A 19,087-nucleotide genomic window follows, 5' to 3' on the forward strand; every position below is an offset into this window, starting at 1 on the left:
GGAGACTGGTGTCCTACAGTCCATGGCGTTGCAAAGACTCAGCACGGGAGCAGCTTAGCACATAGCACCTGCCTTGATGGAAGGCTTACAGGCCAGATGCAGGAAAGTAGACTGTCAGATCAATAGGACCTTGTTGGCCTGGGGGTGGCAGGGTGATGCACAGAGGAAACTTAGATTTAAGAGCAGTGTGTGTGTATCTTCGTGTGTGTGTTTTCAGAGTCCTGAAATGCGTCAGTAAAAATCTAAACTTGGGGCTAGAAAAGCAGAGAAAGTGATACACCTTCTGCAGGGGGTGGGGTGGGGACACTTTGGAAAGGGTTTCCTACCTTCCCACCACTGGCTCAGTGGTTAAAAAAAAAAAAAATCCACCTGCCAATGCAGGAGACACAGGTTCGATTCCTGGGTTGGAAAGATCTCCCGGAGGAGGAAATGGCAACCCATTCCAGTATTCTTGCCTGGGAAATCCCATGGACAGAGGAGCCTGGTGGCATACAGTCCATGGGGTTGCAAAGAATCAAACATGACTGAGCACAGTGAGACAAATCCAGGTTAAACAAATCACTTGTGTTTCACAACAATCTGTTAAAGATCTTGGGACCTACATTTTATAATCTGCAAAACAGGAGTAAACATTAATACAGCCAAAGGCTCTCCCAAGGATTCAGTTCAGTTCAGTCCAGTGGCTCAGTCGTATCCAACTCTTTGCGACCCCATGGACTGCAAGACGCCAGGCTTCCCTGTCCATCACCAACTCCTGGAGCTTGCTCAGACTCATGTCCATCGAGTCGGTGATGCCATCCAACCATTTCATCCTCTGTCATCCCCTTCTCCTCCTGCCTTCAATCTTTCCCAGCATCAGGGGTCTTTTCCAGTGAGTCAGTTCTTCACATCAGGTGGCCAAAGTGTGGCCGCATTGGGTGGCCAATGCCAAGGATTAAGTGAATGTTTTTTCCTGAGCCCTTTCTAAGTGAGCTTTAAAAATATGATCAGGGAATTCCCTGGCTGTTCACTGGTTATGGCAACCCACTCCAGTATTCTTGCCTGGAGAATTCCATGGACAGAGGAGCTTGGCAAGCTACAGTCCATGAACTCGCAAAGTGTCGAACATGACTGAGTGACTACACTTTCACTTTCTTTCGTTTCCAGTGATCAAGACTCCACGCTACCCAATCTAAATGTCCATGGACAGAGGAATGGATAGAGAGGATGTGGCACATATACTATGGAATATTACTCAGCCATTTAAAAGAAGGAAATAATACCATTTGCAGCAAAATGGGTGGACCCAGAGAGTGTTATACTGAGTGAAGTTAAGTCAGACCGAGAAGGAGAAATAGTGTATGACATCCCTTATGTGTGGAATCTAAAAAGAAGTGACATAAATGAACTTACCTACCAAACAGAAACAGACTTCAAGAATGAGCTTACGGTTGCTGGGCGAAGGATGGGAGGAAGGGATAGTTAGGGAGCTTGGGATGGACATGTACACCATGTTATATTTAAAATGGATAACCAACAAGGTCCTCCTGTATCGCACACGGAACTGTGCTCAGAGTTATGTGACAGCCTGGATGGGAGGGGAATTTGGGGGAGAATGGATACATGTGCGGCTGAGTCCCTTTGCTGTTCACCTATCACAACGTTGTTTGTTAATCAACTCTACCCCCATACAAAATAGAAAGTTCTAAAAAAGACTCCGTGCTTTAACTGCAGGGGGTGCAGCTTCGATCCCTGCTCAGGAAACGAACATCCTACAGCCTGCATAGCACAACTAAAAAAATAAAAATAACAGTTAAAAAAAAATAGATGATACTCTGTATCCCTGTTACTTCATCCATCCTGTGTCAAACTGGAACATGCATGAAATCACCCCTGATGTTGGCTGGAAACACAGATGCCCGGGGCAACCGGCCATGGGCATTCTGATTGGGTAGACTTGGCCTTGGGCATTCTGATTGGGTAGACTTGGCCTTGGGCATTCTGATTGGGTAGACTTGGCCTTGGGCCCACATATGTATTTGCAGCCAGCAGGTGCACGTGATTCTGACAGAGGTGACTTCAGTGCTTCTAAAAGTTGGAGGGGTATGTGGCTTGTCCACACTCGGCCCAATAAAACCGTGTCTCTCATCAGCATTTCTCCAGTGAGACATCTTTGTGTGAAGTCATACACACCCCCTTTGGTCTTGCTTCTTTGCAGCCAAGAATATAAGTTCTTTTCCATGGTCAGGGCTTGAGTCTCAGAGAACACGTTTTACCTGTGCTTCTCACCCGTAGCACCTTTGACCCTGGGGGCTGGATAATCTTCTGGGGTGGGGGCTGTCCCACACACTGTAGGACACTGAGCAGCACCTGTGGCCTCTACTCACTGGATGCCAGTAGCACTCCCACACTTACGACAAAGGGTCTGTGCGTTTGCAGAAGACTGGGCCCACTTTCTTCTGCAGGGCCAATACACAGACTGCAAAGCCACCACTTCTGGGATGATTTTCCATGTTCTGGGAACTAGCCCTGCAATATGTATAAATTGCCTCTAGATGGTGACAGAGAGTCAGAAGCGCATGGTCCTTTAGGTTCTGAATAGCAAAGGAGCATTTAACTTCTATGCAGAGTACATCATGGGAAATGCTGGGCTGGATGAAGCTCAAGCTGCAATCAAGATTGCTGGGAGAAATATCAATAACCTCAGATATGCAGATGACTCCACCCTTATGGCAGAAAGTGAGGGGGAACTAAAGAACCTCTTGATGAAGGTGAAAGAGAAGAGTGAAAAAGCTGGCTTATAACCCAATATTCTAAAAACTAAGATCCTGGCATCCAGTCCCATAACTTCATGGCAAATAGATGGGAAAAAATGGAAACAGTGAGTGACTTTATTTCCTTGGGCTCCAAAATCACTTAGACAATGATTGCAGCCACGAAATGAAAAGACACTTGCTTCTTAGAAGAAAAGCTATGACCAACCTAGACAGCGTATTAAAAAAGAAAGACATCACTTTGCCAACAAAGGTCCATCTAGTCAAAGCTATGGTTTTTCCAGTAGTGATGTGTGGATGTGAGAGTTGGACCATAAAGAAGGCTGAGTGTCAAAGAATTGATGCTTTTGAACTCTGGTGCTGGAGAAGACTCTTGAGAGTCCCTTGGGCTGCAAGGAGATCTAACCAGTCCACCCTAAAGGAAATCAACCCTGAATATTCCTTGGAAGGACTGATGCTGAAGCTCCAATACTTTGGCCACCTGATGCGAAGAGCCGACTCATTGAAAAAGACCCTGATGCTGGGAAAGATTGAGGGCAGGAGGAGGAGGGTCGACAGAGGATGAGATGGTTGGATGGCATCATTGGCATCATTGGACATGAGTTTAAGCAAGGTCTGGGAGATAGTGAAGGACAGGGAAGCCTGGTGTGTTGTAGTCCATGGAGTCACAAGGAGTCGGACACCACCGAGTGAAAAACAACAATCAGCTTCTGAAATATTCAGATTTATCTGAATTGACTTTAAAACTATAAGAGACCATAAAGAGTGTCTAAAGTTCATACTAATCCATCTCAGTCCATCTGAGCTGTTGTAACAGAATACCACGGCCGCAGTGGCTTAGGAACAACAAAATGTATTTCTTACAGTTCTGGAGTTTAGGGAGTTCAAGATCAAGGTTCCAGCAGGTTTGTTTGGTGTCTGGTGAGATCCTGCTTCATAGACTGCCATTGTTTTGCTGTGTCCTCATGTGGTTGCAGGGGCCAGGGAGCTCTCTGCAGTCTCTTTTCTAAGGGCACTAATCCCTTTCATGGGGGCTCAGCCCTCAAGGCCCAGTCAGCTCCCAAAGTTCTCACTTCCCAGTGCCTTCACGCTGGGTGTTAGATTTCACTATGTGAGTGTGGGGCAGGGGCACAAATGTTGCAGGAACCAATGGGGAAAAGAGAAAGTAATTGCTGTCTTGGTGTATTCTGTCAAACTAAGCCCAGAGCCATGCACATAGCGGGCATTCAGTAAATATTTGTAAGAAGGAGGGGAAGACATGGCAGGGAAGTGGACGTGAAGAGGCACACCTAAGAACATCCCCCCCCTTCCATCCTTTAAAATCAACAGCACACTTCTAGGCATTGATTTCTCATCTTTTTACACGGACATCAGTTTAACCTTTTTTCCCCAAAATATGCTTCAATCAAGTACCTCCTTCTGGCCAGAGCAAGAAATAAACAGTGATCCCTGTTGTTGATTCACTTTTCCCTTGATCTCTGCTGTAGAAGGAGGCAAGGGTCTCCCCCACAGAAAGAAAGAAACATGTAGTCTCCAGCACTCCGGCCCCCATCAGCTGACTTCCAAGGAGGAACGCTGTCTCTCCTCCGGAGTTTTACAGCTGCCCTGAATGGCCTGTCAGGTTTTACTGAACAGATTTCTGACAGTTTCCTGTAGAAAGTAAGTTGTCCAAAGCCATGTGTCCAAACCTAGAGCAGGAGAAACGAGAAACAGAGGACAGGACTTTACTTATTTCAACACAGTAGCCAAAAAGAAAAATAAAGAGATGGACGTGGATTTCAAGCCTTGAACCGTGTGAGGCAAGGGGGCCGCCTTCTGGCCAGTGGCCCGGAAAACAAGGTGCAGTTAACCACACTGCCCTCAGAAGCGGGGAGACGGGGAGAAGCCCAGAAAGACGGGCTTCCCTGGGGGCTCAGACGGTAAAGAATCCGCCTGGGTTCAATCCCTGGGTTGGGAAGATCCCCTGGAGAAGGGAATACCCACTCCAGTATTCTTGCCTGAGAAATCCATGGACAAAAGAGCCTGGAGAGCTACGGGTTGCAAAGAGTTGGACACGACTGAGCAAGTAACACACACATCCAGATAGGTAATGTGTTTCCTTTACTGCACGAAATAAAAAGTGAAATTCCAACAAATGACATGCATAAGCTGATTTTTGTTGGTGACAGGAGATTATCCACAACCACAATTTAGGAATTACCAACTGCTCCCTCAGCTCGAATTATGTTCAGTCTTTCATGGCGCTTTCCTGGGACATCAGCACTGATTTCTTCTCTTTGCCATGTGTGCCTGTCCCTCTGATGAGGGTTCCTTTATTCACCTCAGCTTCCCTTGCTCTGCCTACATGAGTTGCTCCCCGGCTCTATTTTCAGCCTTTTCCCAAGCCCTACAATTAAAAGTAGCTTGTCTGCCCCAGGCTGAAGAGGTAGCATTACAACTAGACTCCCTGTTCCCACAGGCGAACTCGAGGCCAAGTTCTGCACTCTCTGCACAGTGAAGGGCGGAACATGTACTTTGCAAAAGCTCTGGAAAAGCTCAGGCTACATGAGAAAGGGAAATGACTTTGGTCAACATGAAGTATTCGCTCCCATCCGCCATCAGATCTCATCACATGCAGGCTTAGACACCTGCCCCCGTGACTCCCAAACTCATGTCTTTAACACCAGCCCATCTGCCCGAAGCCTGGGACGGCCAAGACGGGGAACGACCCCTGCTAATCAGAATCATCTGGGCAGCTGTTAGAACTGACATTCCCGGGCATTGCCATGCATATTCCAATTACGCGGGTCTGGGACACAGCCCAGACGTCTGTTGTTGAACTAACACCTGGGTGTTTCTGATGTAACTAAATAGATTACAAGCCCGTAGCTGCGGCCCACTGTACTTACACCTCCATGTGGATGCCAGCGCCGCTGCCTAGCCGACAGCACTGAAAGCTTCTGGAATGCCTGTGACTCATTTCTTATTCACGGAGGAAGTAAAGAGTAACAGAAAGAATCAAGGACGGGCTTGAGATTGGATCCTCGACAGAGTGATGAGCCGGAAGGATTTGCTGTTTGATTTGATTTTTGAATTTTGGAGACAGTGCTTTGCCTTCTAAACATCTCCATCTCTTTTCTTCTGGTTTAATCCATGATTTGTTGTTCAGTGGCTGAGTCATGCCTGACACTTTTGCGACTCCAGGGACTATCGCCTGTCAGGCTTCTCTGTCCATGATATTTTCCAGGCAAGAAGACTGGGGTGGGTTGCCATTTCCTTCTCCAGGAGATCTTCCTGACCCTGGGATTGAACTCGTGTCTCTCACACTGGCCGGCAGGTTTTTTACCACCGAATGACCAGGGAACCCCTGATTCATGATTTAGACAGGCCTGAACACTGTAACACTTTCTTTTAGGCAAAAAATCATTGGCCAAAAAGGTAGAGTCTGGACTCATGTGACCTGCTATCACTGCTGTTGATCCCCACAGTGTGGGAGAATGAACCCATCTTCCAGCTGGGGTTGTCACAATATGTGATTAAGCCTGGGTTTGTCAACAGCCATCCTCCTGAGCTGTAAAAATGAAATCCATCAAGTAAGACCTGAGCTGTAAAAATGAAATCCATCAAGTAAGAAGAGGAAAATAAACATGCTCCAGTTTAAGATCAGGATTCTTGTACCTGCTCCTTTCATCCCTGAGTTCAGTTCACTTCAGTCGCTCAGCTGTGTCTGACTCTGTGCAACCCCATGGCCCGCAGCACGCCAGGCCTCCCTGTCCATCACCAACTCCCAGAGCTTGCTCAAACTCATGTCCATCGAGTCGGTGATGCCATCCAACCATCTCGTCCTCTGTCATACTCTTTTACTCCCACCTTCAATCTTTCCCATCATCAGGGTCTTTTCTAATGAGTCAGTTCTTCTCATCAGGTAATCAGAATATTGGAGTTTCAGCTTCAGCATCAGTCCTTCCAGTGAATATTCAGGACTGATTTCCTTTAGGATGGACTGGTTGGATCTCCTTGCAGCCCAAGGGACTCTCAAGAGTCTTCTCCAACACCACAGTTCAAAAGCATCAATTCTTCGGCACTCAGCTTTCTTTATGGTCCAACTCTCACATCCACGCATGACCACTGGAAAAACCAAAGCTTTCACTAGACCAACCTTTGTTGGCAAGGCGATGTCTCTGCTTTTTAATATGCTGTCTAGGTTGGTCAACTTTCCTTCCAAGCAGCAAGCATCTTTTAATTTCATGGCTGCAGTCACCAACTGCAGTGATTTTGGAGCCCAAAAAAATAAAGTCTGTCACTCTTTCTTTTGTTTCTCCATCTATTTGCCATGAAGTGATGGGACCAGATGCCACGATCTTAGTTTTCTCAATGTTGAGTTTTAAGCCAACTTTTTCACTCTCCTCTTGCACTTTCATCAAGAGGCTCTTTAGCTCTTCTTCACTTTCTGCCATAAGGGTGGTGTCATCTGCATATCTGAGGTTATTGATATGTCTCCGGCAATCTTGATTCCAGCTTGTGCTTCATCCAGCCCAGCGTTTCTCATGATATACTCTGCATATAAGTGAAATAAACAGAGTGACAATATACAGCTTTGATGTATTCCTTTCCCAATTTGGAAACAGTCTGTTGTTCCATGTCCAATTCTAAATGTTGCTTCTTGACCTGCATACAGATTTCTTAGGAGGCAGGGTCAGGTGGTCTGATATTCCCATCTCTTGAAGAGTTTTCCACAGTTTGTTGTGATCCATACAATCAAAGTCTTTGGCGTAGTCAAGAAAGCAGAAATAGATGTTTTTCTGGAACTCTCTTGCTTTTTTGATGATCCAATGGATGTGGCAATTTGATCTCTGGTTCCTCTGCCTTTTCCAAACCCAGTTTGAACATCTGGAGTTCTCCATTCACATACTGTTGAAGCCTGGTTTGGAGAATTTTGAGCATTACTTTGCTAGCGTGTGAGATGAATGCAATTGTGCAGTAGTTTGAACATTCTTTGGTATTACCTCTCTTTGGGATTGGAATGAAAACTGACCTTTTCCAGTCCTGTGGCCACTGCTGAGTTTTCCAAGTTTGCTGGCATATTGAGTGCAGCACTTTTGCAGCATCATCTTTTAGGATTTGAAATATCTCACCTGGAATTCCCATCACCTCTACTAGCTTTGTTTGTAGTGATGCTTCCTAAGGCCCACTTGACTTTCCATTCCAGGATGTCTGGCTCTAGGTGAGTAATCACACCATCATGATTATCTGGGACATGAAGATCTTTTCGTACAGTTTTTCTGTGTATTCTTACCACCTCTTCTTAATATCTTCTGCTTCTGTTAGGTCAGTACCACTTCTGTCCTTTATTGAGCCCATCTTTGCATGAAATGTTCCCTTGGTATCTCTAATTTTCTTGAAGAGCTCTCTAGCCTTTCCCATTCTATTGTTTTTCTCTATTTCTTTGCACTGATCACTGAGGAAGGCTTTCTTATCTCTCCTCGCTATTCTTTGGAACTCTGCATTCAAATGGGTATATCTTTCCTTTTCTCCTTTGCTTTTCACTTCTCTTCTTTTCTCAGCTATTTTTAAGGCCTTTTCATTTTGCCTTTTTGCATTTCTTTTTCTTGGGGATGGTCTTTTTTTCAATTAATTATTTTAATCGGAGGCTATTTACTTTACAATATTGTGGTGGTTTTGCCATACATTGACATGAATCAGCCATGGGTGTACATGTGCCCCCATCCTGAACCCCCCTCCCACCTCCCTCCACATCCCATACCCCTGGGTTGTCCCAGAGCACCGGCTTTGAGTGCCTGTTTCATGCATCGAACCTGGACTGGGAATCTATTTCGCATCCATATGTGAAATACATGTTTCAATACTATTCTCTCAAATCATTTCACCCTCACCTTCTCCCACAGAGTCCAAAAGTCTGTTCTATACATCTGTGTCTCTTGTGCTGTCTCGCATATAGAGTCATTGTTATCATTTCTAAATTCCATATATATGTGTTCATATACTGTATTGGTGTTTTTCTTTCTAGGCTCCAGTTTCATCCACCTCATTCATTAGAACTGATTCAAATCCTTTCTTTTTAATAGCTGAGTAATATTCCACTGTGTATATATAGCACAACTTTCTTATCTGTTCGTCTACCGATGGACATCTAGGTTTTTGGGTATGATCTTGATCACTGCCTCCTGTACGTCACAAACCTCCATCCATAGTTCATCAGGCACTCTCTCAGTTCTAATCCCTTGAATCTATTTGTCATGCATGCTCTATAATTGTAAGGGATTTGATTTAGGTCATACCTGAATGGTCTAGTGGTTTTCCCTACTTTCTTCAATTTCAGTCTGAATTTGGCAATAAGGAGTTCATGATCTGAGCCACAGTCAGCTCCTGGTCTTGTTTTTGCTGACTGTATAGAGCTTCTCCATCTTTGGCTACAAAGAATATAATCAATCTGATTTTGGTATTGACCATCTGGTGATGTCCATGTGTAGAGTCTTCTCTTGTGCTGTTGGAAGAGGGTATTTGCTATAATTGTGCATTCTCTTAGCAAAACTCTGTTAGAATTTGCCCTGCTTCATTTTGTACTCCAAGGTCAAATTTGCTTGTTACTCCAAGTATCTCTTGTCTTCCTACTTTTGTATTCCAGGCCGCTATAATGAAAAGGACATCTTTTTGGGGTATTAGTTCTAGAAGGTCTTGTATATCTTCATAGAACTGTTCAACTTCAGCTTCTTCAGTATTACTGGTTGGGGCATAGACTTGGATTACCGAGATATTGAATGGTTTGCCTTGGAAACGAACAGAGATCATTCTGTCATTTTTGAGATTGCATCCAAGTACTGCATTTTGTACTCTTGTTGACTATGAGGGCTACTCCATTTCTTCTAAGGGATTCTTGCCCACAGTAGTAGATATAATGGTCATCTGAGTTAAACCACCACCATTTCAGCCAAGAAAAGACTTTACAACTTCTTTCCCCTTTACGTTGGTCTGTATTGGGTTTCAAAGTAGTCCTGTATTTTTGTTATGTGACCTTGAATGCAAAGTCTTTACATGCTCTTCTCTCACAAAAGCTGAACTATCCTTATTTTACATCTTTTTTTCTTCATCATGGTCAAAATAAAATGTATAAAATGCCTGAGACAGAACCCCAAACCTCCTGTGCTTGATAAACGATAGCTGTTCTCCCCCACCCCCTTTTTTTTAACTTCTCTGAACTTTATTGCTGTAGCCACTTCACTTCCTGGGCTTCCCTTGTGGCTCAGCTGGTAAAGAATCCACCTGCAATGCGGGAAACCTGGGTTCGATCCCTGGGTTGGGAAGATCCCCTGGAGAAAGGAAAGGCTACCCACTCCAGTATTATGGCCTAGAGAAATCCATGGGCTGTATAGTTCATGGGGTTGCAAAGAGTCGGACACAACTGAGTAACTTTCACTCACTCACATGCCACTTTCTGAGACTGTGAACTGTGGCTCAGAGAAGGATGCCATCTGAATATTCTTTCATCCAAACTCCAGGCTGGATCCCAATATCTTCCATTCAATTTCAGGACTGCAGCTCCCAGACACAGTGCCTGGGTGTGCATTCAAAAAGAGTGCATCCATAGGTTTGTTTTCAAAGTCTGTGCGTCTGTCTCGGTTTTGTAAATTCATTTGTACCATCTTTTCAGATTCTACCATGTAAGCGATATTATATGATCTGTCTTTCTCTGCATATGTACCCTTCTGCACCAGTGTTCAAAGCAGCCAAAAATTGGAAGCTATGCAAATTAGGGCAAGAGTACCCCTCTGGGCTATTGAATCCTTTGGGGACAGGATTAAGAAGTCTATAAGCTACTGGATTTCATTTCAACTCAAGCCCAGACAGGACATGACCATCCACACTGCCAGGCTGGGTTGCAATCTTTTCCTAGGTCTTTTCTTCTCTCAGCTTGGGAAAGTGACTGGGAACAGAAATTGATTCATTCATTCATTCCACTGCTGTGTACTGCATTTCAATTTCCCAATGACTGATTTCATCATCCCCCCCACCCCATCCATTTCCTCAGCATCCTTCCCATGTGTTCCCATCTCTCAAGGTGCTCTGTCAAAAGGCTGGAGCCTGCAGGTGAAGGTACTCGTATGACATCCTTGGTCATTCACCCTTCACTGCTTCTGCCTCCAGTCTCCTGAAACTGTCCCCACCAAGGCCAGCCTCCAAGGGGTCGTCTCAAAATCATGAGATGACAAAAGCTGTTTAAGAATACAGAGACATGAAACGTGTGGGCCCGTTCCTTTCACTCGAAGAGAAAGAGAACCCAGACCCTTGGCAGTGTGTCTTCTTTAAACTGTTGTAGCATCTGAAATTCACGATCACCGTCTCCTTCTCAAAAAAATCTCTCACCTGCTCAGCTTCGAGGTTGTTACCTTGTCCTGTTTTTCCCTTTCTTACTTAATTTCCATCAAATAATCCCCCTGCCCTTTTTATGTCCCTTCAGTGTTGACAGCTCAGTTGGTGAAGAATCCGCCTGCAATGCAGGAGACCCTGGTTCAATTCCTGGGTCAGGAAGATCCCCTGGAGAAGGGATAGGCTACCCACTCCAGTATTCTTGGGTTTCCCTGGTAGCTCAGTTGGTAAAGAATCCGCCTGCAATGTGGGAGAACTGGGTTCAATCCCTGGGTTGGGAAGATCCCCTGGAGGAGGGCATGGCAACCCACTATACTATTCTTGCCTGGAGAATCCCCATGGACAGAGGAGCCTGGTGGGCTACAGTCCATGGGGTCGCAAAGAGTCTGACACGACTGAGCGACTTTCACTTTTTCACTTTCTCTTCAATGTTGGTGTCCACAGACTTTCATTCCTCCCCTTGTCTTTTCTCTCAAGAGAACCACCTCCATTCCTGGATGTACAAATCCCGCCTGATGTGCTGGTGGCTCCCAGATCTCATTTTCCAGCCCAAATCTCTACTCCTAGCTCCAAATATATGCTCTCAGCCACTTACTGGATATTTTAAAGTGTATGTATCAGAGGCATCTAAACTCAGCAATGTGCCAGGCATAAACCATCAGTCACTCTCCGTGTGAGACCATCTGCCCAGAATCCCAAGTTGGGGAGTTTGGGTGCCTCCCTCAGATGTGGGAGGCAAACTGAGAAGGGGGAGATTTTTTTTTCCCACTGATCAACTTTTTAAACTTTTTAAATACAGTTTTAGAAGCTCACTTTTCATTTATGCTAAGTTGCTTCAGTCGTGTCTGACTCTGTGCGACCCCATAGATGGCAGCCCACCAGGCTCCCCATCCCTGGGATTCTCCAGGCAAGAACACTGGAGTGGGTTGCCATTTCCTTTTCCAATGCATGAAAGTGAAAAGTGAAAGGGAAGTCGCTCAGTCGTGTCTGACTCTTAGTGACCCCCATGGACTGTAGCCCGCCAGGCTCCTCCATCCAAAGGATTTTCCAGGCAAGAGTACTGGAGTGGGGTGCCATTGCCTTCTCCGCTTTTCATTTATAGTTATGACAAAATATTGGCTCTGTTCTCCACGTTGTACAATCCACCCTCGTAGCCTGCCTCACACCCAGTAGTTTGTGCCTCCCTCTCTCCAACCCCTATACCGCCCTCCTCCCCACTGGAGACCACTAGCTTGTTCTCTGTATCTGTGATTCTGCTTCTGTTTCGTTATGTCCACAGATTTGTCGGGTTTTTCAGATGGGAATGGGGACATACTGGTCACCAAACCTGCTTTAGAAACGCCTCTCGGTCAGTCCTTCCTCCTCATCACGACTGCCTTAACTAGGGCCTCAGCGTGTCACCCCGAGACTTGGAGAAGGAGGTGTCTCATCCAGGACACACTCCCCTGATCACCCCAGCTGGGCTGGGCTGGGCTGGGCTGGGCGAGACCCACCTCCCTGTGTTCCCTCAGCCTCTGATTGGTCAGTGAGACAAGTGTGGAGGCTGTGACCCCACCCCGACCCCCACCACCTCTTCTGCTGCTTAGAGCAGAGATGATACTCCTGTAATCTTTGTTTCCAGTACCAAGAACAGGGTAAACTCATGGGGTGTGTGTGTGTGTGTGTGTGTGTTAGTCAACCAGTTGTGTCCAACTCTTTGTGACCCTGTGGACTATAGCCCACCAGGCTCCTCTGTCCAAGGAAATCTCCAGGCAAGAATACTGGAGGTACCAATCGCTTCTCCAGGGGATCTTTCCAACTCAGGGATCTAACCCAGTTCTCCTGCACTGCAGGTGGAATCTGTACTGTCCGAGCCACCAGGGAAGCCCAAAACTCACAACAACATTGTTGAATTGAAATCTCCTCTCCTGGAAGGAAAACGACCTGGCCTGCTGAGGCAGGCTCTCTATCCCACCTCCTGGGCCAGCCTGGACCAGGGAACCTTATCAACCCTGCCTCCTGCGAGGAACAAAATCCACCACCCAATAGGTGCCATACCTGCCTGCCAACCAGTGCCAGCTGTTTTGACTGATTTCACCCCCTCCCTTACTCCCCAACTTGGCCTCATTTTTATTCCTTTCCTCACCCTCCAACACACAGTGGTCTTTCTTTTATCTCCCTCCCTTCCTAATCAGACCTGACGTTTTTGTTGCTGTTTGAGTAAGTCTAAAGGCCTTGAGGCTCACCCTAATCATTTTAACTGTGCTCAACCTGGGTGCACCCTGGCTGCCCCCTGCCCCCCAACCCCTGCCAGAGATTCTGGGTCTGAATGTACATTGGGAGTATTTTTAAAGGTCCCTGGCTCCAGGTGAATCTAAAATGCAGCCAGTTAAGACTGTTGTCTGTTCCCTGCATACTCAGAGTGCAGTCCCCAGACCAGCGGCATCTCAACCCAGCCTCGGACCTGAATCTCATCCTGAACCAGTCGATAACCTGCATGAGATCAAGGTCCCCAGGTGGCTGTACGCACATGAACTTTTCACAAGAGTCAAATGGATACGACACTGACACCTACTGGGTGAACTTAGGTAGTCCCCTGCCTCCGTTTCCCCATTTACATGATGGCACTAAAAACAGCGCTGTCTCCCAAGGATGGAGGAGGGAGTAAAAGGGGTCACCGTGATCATCAGGGGAGGGGCTGGATGAAGCACTTGATAAGTGGCAGCCTCGTTATCATTCATTTCTCCCTGTCTCACTCCATGTCTTTCCCTGCTTCGTGGTTGCAGGAGGCCAAAGCAGGTCCACTCTATTTCTAGGATCCTTCTCTGTTATGCCGGGAAGCAGAGCCAACAGAAGGCTGACAGATGACGTAATCACATCCAAATTAAACATTTCCCATCTGAAGCCCACAAAGAGGTCGCGGCTCCCTTGGTTCACCTGCATCACCCAAAACCACCATGACCTGGGCTTCCTGAGGCCCTGCTGCCCAATGACACACTCACCCACCTGCCGAGGGTGCTCCGTGACGCCTGCACCCCGTTACACAGGCGTTCTGTTTCCAGAAGCTGTGTGGTGACTGGGCCCCACCACGCCTGAGGCTGGCGTGTCCACAAGGCTGCCAGGCACCATTTCAAGAGGCAGATCATTTAAAACCAGCAATTGGAACTCCACTGGCTTTTGCAAGGAATTAATTGAACGAATCCAAGATGCCAGAGGGATCGTCGTAAAAAGGATGGGGAGGGGGAGATTTTGAATGTTTAAAGCCGCCTGGGATCTATTTAGGGAGGTTCCAAACATCGGGGTTGTGTCCAGTCTGCAGCCCAGTATTTTCTAGTGCTCTCTTTGGGAGAGGTCAGGCCTCCCCCACGATTGGATGGAGTCTCTTTGAAAAGCTGACATTGAACTGGGACATAATAACAGCCTCGGGACATCAGAGCCCTGGTGCCTGGCCTGCAGTCCTGGACGTTTTTATGTGCATCACATTAAGAGCCTCCATCTCCCTGGACAAAGCAGGGAAGCTCCTCCATGGTGGGTGGCCCCAATTAAACCCTGTGCCTAGTGAGTTTCCGCCGAGGCTGACTGGAAGGCAGCCAGGGCTGATTAGAAAGCAGGCACCTCAAATGGCCCAGCGCGGCCGTAATGAAAAGCCCTGGAAAACTGATAAATGACACAGAGGAAAATCATTACAGTTGAGCCTCCCCCACCCCACCCCCATGCTCCCTCATGCCTTAAAAAAAAAAAAAAAAAAACCCTTCTTCAGAATTGCCTAAATATTGCTTTGCCCAATGAGTTAGCTGTACAGTAAATGAAAGATCTCTCACAAACATACAGCTTTGAACACACTGCTCTCATTAGCAAACAGTTCTCTGGTCTAAAAAGCACAGAAAGGGAATGCAGACAAAAACAAAACAAAAACAAACCCCCTCTTAAAAAAAAAAAAAGGAGATAAATTGCCACATACACCATAGAGCTGACAAGCAGACTTAGCATGGAATGTTTGCAAATCTTGATTTAATTTAAGAACAGTAATAAGTGTTTTTTTTTGAATAGTGACAAAACCAATACGAACTCTTTTTGAAAACCTTGGAAAAGAAAGTATGATGAGAGAATGAAAGTAATTTATCACCCGCCCCTCAAAGCTGACTACAGATAACACAGTATCTTCCTTCTGAAAGCGCATTTTGCGTAGCTGAGATTGCATCCGGTATAGTGAACGGCTTTGTGTAACTACTGTTCTATGCGGCATACGCTGCAGGTATTAAAATGCTCTGGACCATCACTGTCAATAGCCGGGACATAATCCATCAGAGGAGTGTGACACAGCACACTTAGCACACTTTGGAAGCTCTCTTGCTGTGGGGCAGCTGAGCTGTAATAATCGTAGCAGTGGTGGGAATACTGACACCATCACGCCCAGAATGGGGAAGGGAGGCAGGGACTCATATTCCTGAGTTACACTGGGCCAAACATTATGCCAGGGAATGTTCTGTAGGGTTCCTCATTTAATCCTCCAACAACACTCCAAGGGGTTATTCCAATCTCCTCTAACATAGAAGGAAACTGGTGTTCATCGATAGGTGAGGTCACTGGCCAAAGTTCCCGAGCTAGTGAGACAGCTAGGAAGACAACGTAAATGCATCGGGTTCTCCCTTCGTCCTCCCCCCTTGTCCACTGGCAGATGAAAAGCAGTATCTCCTCAGAAGAGCATGTGTTTGGAGTCTACTCCTTGCTTGTGAGTACCGTGCAAAAGATAAGCACCCGCTGAACACATGTCCCATAGATAGCCTTCATCCTACTTTGAATCTCGTTCACAAGCCTAGTGATTCAACCCACAAAACATGACATTCACGAGGCCATCTCTTTTCCCAATGAAAACTGTAATTTTACAGATGAAAGGTATCATACGCTGTTAATAATGTACAACTAGGAAAACAGAAGAACAAAGGCAGACGTGTGTCTCAGAAAGTTCCACTGCAGTATACAGAGGCTCGAGTTTGGTTGATAAACAAACAGCAGAATTGACAATGGTAATCAAAGTTACTCTCACTAACTGGTTGCTTACAGTAGGGCAAGCACCATGAACATTTCAAGAACAGAAACATCAGAGTGTTCTGTAGCATAGTTGCCTAATCCAGAAAATGAAAGTGAGAATGTCTAATGCACAAAGAAATAAGTAATTCCCTACTGGTAAAACGGCAACCCACTCCAGTATTCGTGCCTGGGAAATCCCATGGCCAGAGGAGCCTGGCGGGCTACAGTCCATGGGGTCTCAAGAGAGTCAGACAACCACTGCCCCCAGCACTGACAAAATCTGGGCAAATGGCAGTGGCAGAATTTGAAAGTGGGTCTGTTTTCCAGAAACATATATAAGGTCCATCTCAGCATTTTTTACTGGGTAGCATGAAACATGAAGGGCTTCCCTGGGGCCCAAACAGTTAAGAATCTGCCTGCAATGCAGAAGACCTGCGTTTAATCCCTGGGTTGGGAAGATCCTAGAGAAGGAAATGGCAACCCACCCCAGTGTTCTTGCCTGGTGAATTCCGTGAACAGGGGAGTCTGGCAGGCTACAGTCCATGGGGTCGAAAAGAGTCAGACATGACTAAGTGACTAGAAAGGAAGCCTTGGACCAGCGGTACAATATCCCCCCATCCCCATCATGCCAGTAAGAGTTTCAGGTTCCAAGGGGGCCTCATTGGAGGAAAGAACCATATTCCTGGGGTCTAGCAGTAGATGTCTATAGACCCATCCCTGAAGGCTTAGCCAGACAATATCGCAGCTGGGAATGGACAGCATTTCAAATTCATCTTGAACTTTCAGCAGCACATTGTAATACACACTCATAATTCACCCGGATTATCTCTGGGTGCCAGAATACTCACCCAGGCAAGTCATGGGCCCGAGGCAAGATAGCATAGCTATGCTCAAATGAACGGGGATAGCCGTTGAGAGAAGCAAAACTTTGAGGCCTGCTAGAGGATGGAGGAAACTAAGGACAAAAACACAGAGAGCAAAACTGAAGACAATATCTGTTGAATGCACTGTTGGATGCAGTGTAATGTAAAGACAAGGAAACCTGAACAGGTGCAAAGAGAGGAAACGGTTTGTGAAAAGGTAACCTCAGATATTAAAATTAGTAGGTATTAGATTTTTACAGCTCTTTAACTTTGACCCTTACAACAGTTCTGTGAGGATGGTAATATAAATAGCAATTGATAAACTCTAAGCTAGCACATAGATTATAGTCTTTGTGAATCTTTGTGTTTTTTTGGCTGCACTGCTTAGCATGTGGGATCTTAGTTCCCCGACCAGGGATTGAACCTGTGGCCCCGGATTTGGAATGCAGAGTCTTAACCACCGGACCACCAGGGAATTTTTTAACTGCATCTTTATGTTAAGCCAGATGATTAGACTTACCCTGTCCCCAAGAACGTGACCGCAGTGATGTGACCCGTGAACCCTCTGTATCGAATGCTGTTGGAAGTCGAGTGGTCTTGCCAGAACAGGAGAGACGTCTGGACATGTGCTCCGCACGTGTCTTCTGACTCCTCCTGAACTCTCCACACCCCCCACACCTCCACGTGTCTTCTGATTGCTCCTGAACTCTCCACACACTCTCCCCTCACCCGCTGTCCTCTCCCCTGTCCTGCATCAACCCAGACGTGGAAGCCAGCGCCTCTGGTTTGCGCAAAACCGCTCAGGGAAGGCATCTGTGTTTGCTGCAGTTGCCCCGGAAGCTTGGAGACCCAGATGCTTTTTGTTTTTGATTGTGGAAGAATGCTGTCTTGGTCAGGGTTCTCCAGAGAAACAGAAGCAATAGGACACAAACAGAAACACAGAAGGAGAGTTAGTTTGAGGGATTGGCTCGCCCAGTTATAGAGGCTGAGAAGCCCCACCATCTGCCATCTGCAAGCTGGAGGCTCAGGAAACCCGTTGCCACAGTTACAGTTCAAGCCTGAAGGCCTGGGAACCTGCCGGGGGTGGGTGGGCTGGCAGGTCTAAGCCTGGCCCAAAGGCCTGAGAACCAGGAGCGCTGAGGTCCAAGTGCAGGGCAAGGTGCGTGTCCCAGCTCAAGCACAGAGAAGGAATTTACCCTTCCTCCCACTTGGGGGACTTTTTCTTCTTTTCAGGCCCTTGGTGGCTTGGACAATGGAGAAGGCGATGGCACCCCACTCCAGTACTCTTGCCTGGAAAATCCCATGGACGGAGGAGCCTGGTGGGCTGCAGTCCATGGGGTCGCTAAGAGTTGGACACGACTGAGCGACTTGACTTTTACTTTTCACTTTCATGCATTGGAGAAGGAAGTGGCAACCCACTCCAGTGTTCTTGCCTGGAGAATCCCAGAGACGGGAGAGCCTGGTGGGCTGCCGTCTATGGGGTCGCACAGAGTCGGACACGACTGAAGCGACTTAGCAGCAGCAGCAGCAGCAGGCTTGGACAATGCCTACATGTATTGGTGGGAGCTGATCTCTGAACCCAGGCTACCCAGGCAAATGATAATCACTTCCAGAAACAGCATCACAGACACACCCAGAAATAATGCTTTATGGCTTATCAGGGCATCCTTAGCCCAGTCAAGCTGACACATAAAATTAAGCATCATGAGTCCACACAACATACAATTTGCATTTCAGCCACTTGAAATTGTGCAGTTCAGTGGCATGCAGTGCATCTACAATGTGGTTCAGCTGTCGCCAGCATCACAGGGGTTTATATCATGGAGGTCTAAGCTGATTTAAAGCAGATATTGTTTTCTTACAAGTCGCCAGGTCACCCACCCGATGGTATGAGATCTCCCTAAGTCCAAAGACTTCTCTCTTGGCCTCTCCTTTTCTCCCGTCTCTTGTTTGAAATAATTCAGCCTCCACCACAGGCCTGACCTACCCCAGCAGATCAAATAATTCATGAATGGATCCTGTAGAAACAGAAGGTCCTTCATTCCCTGCTTCACTCTTCAGTAGAACAGAATAACCAAAGTGCTGATGATTCAGACA

At 46.6% G+C, this 19,087-nt stretch overlaps 1 protein-coding gene and 1 long non-coding RNA gene across 3 annotated transcripts in view; both read right to left on the minus strand.

Annotated features, from left to right (window-relative positions):
- The window catches only part of ADAMTS18 (ADAM metallopeptidase with thrombospondin type 1 motif 18), a 314,775-nt gene that overhangs the window by 149,356 nt on the left and 146,332 nt on the right, over positions 1-19,087 (minus strand). The window lies entirely within an intron of this gene.
- Positions 3,460-17,883, minus strand: LOC123330215. Its single transcript, XR_006545945.2, has 2 exons — positions 17,511-17,883; positions 3,460-4,441 (listed from the first exon to the last, which is right to left on the minus strand). It is a non-coding gene; the product is annotated as an uncharacterized LOC123330215 (long non-coding RNA).

This window comes from Bubalus bubalis, chromosome 18 (assembly GCF_019923935.1).
Source record: "Bubalus bubalis isolate 160015118507 breed Murrah chromosome 18, NDDB_SH_1, whole genome shotgun sequence".
Lineage (NCBI taxonomy): Eukaryota > Metazoa > Chordata > Mammalia > Artiodactyla > Bovidae > Bubalus > Bubalus bubalis.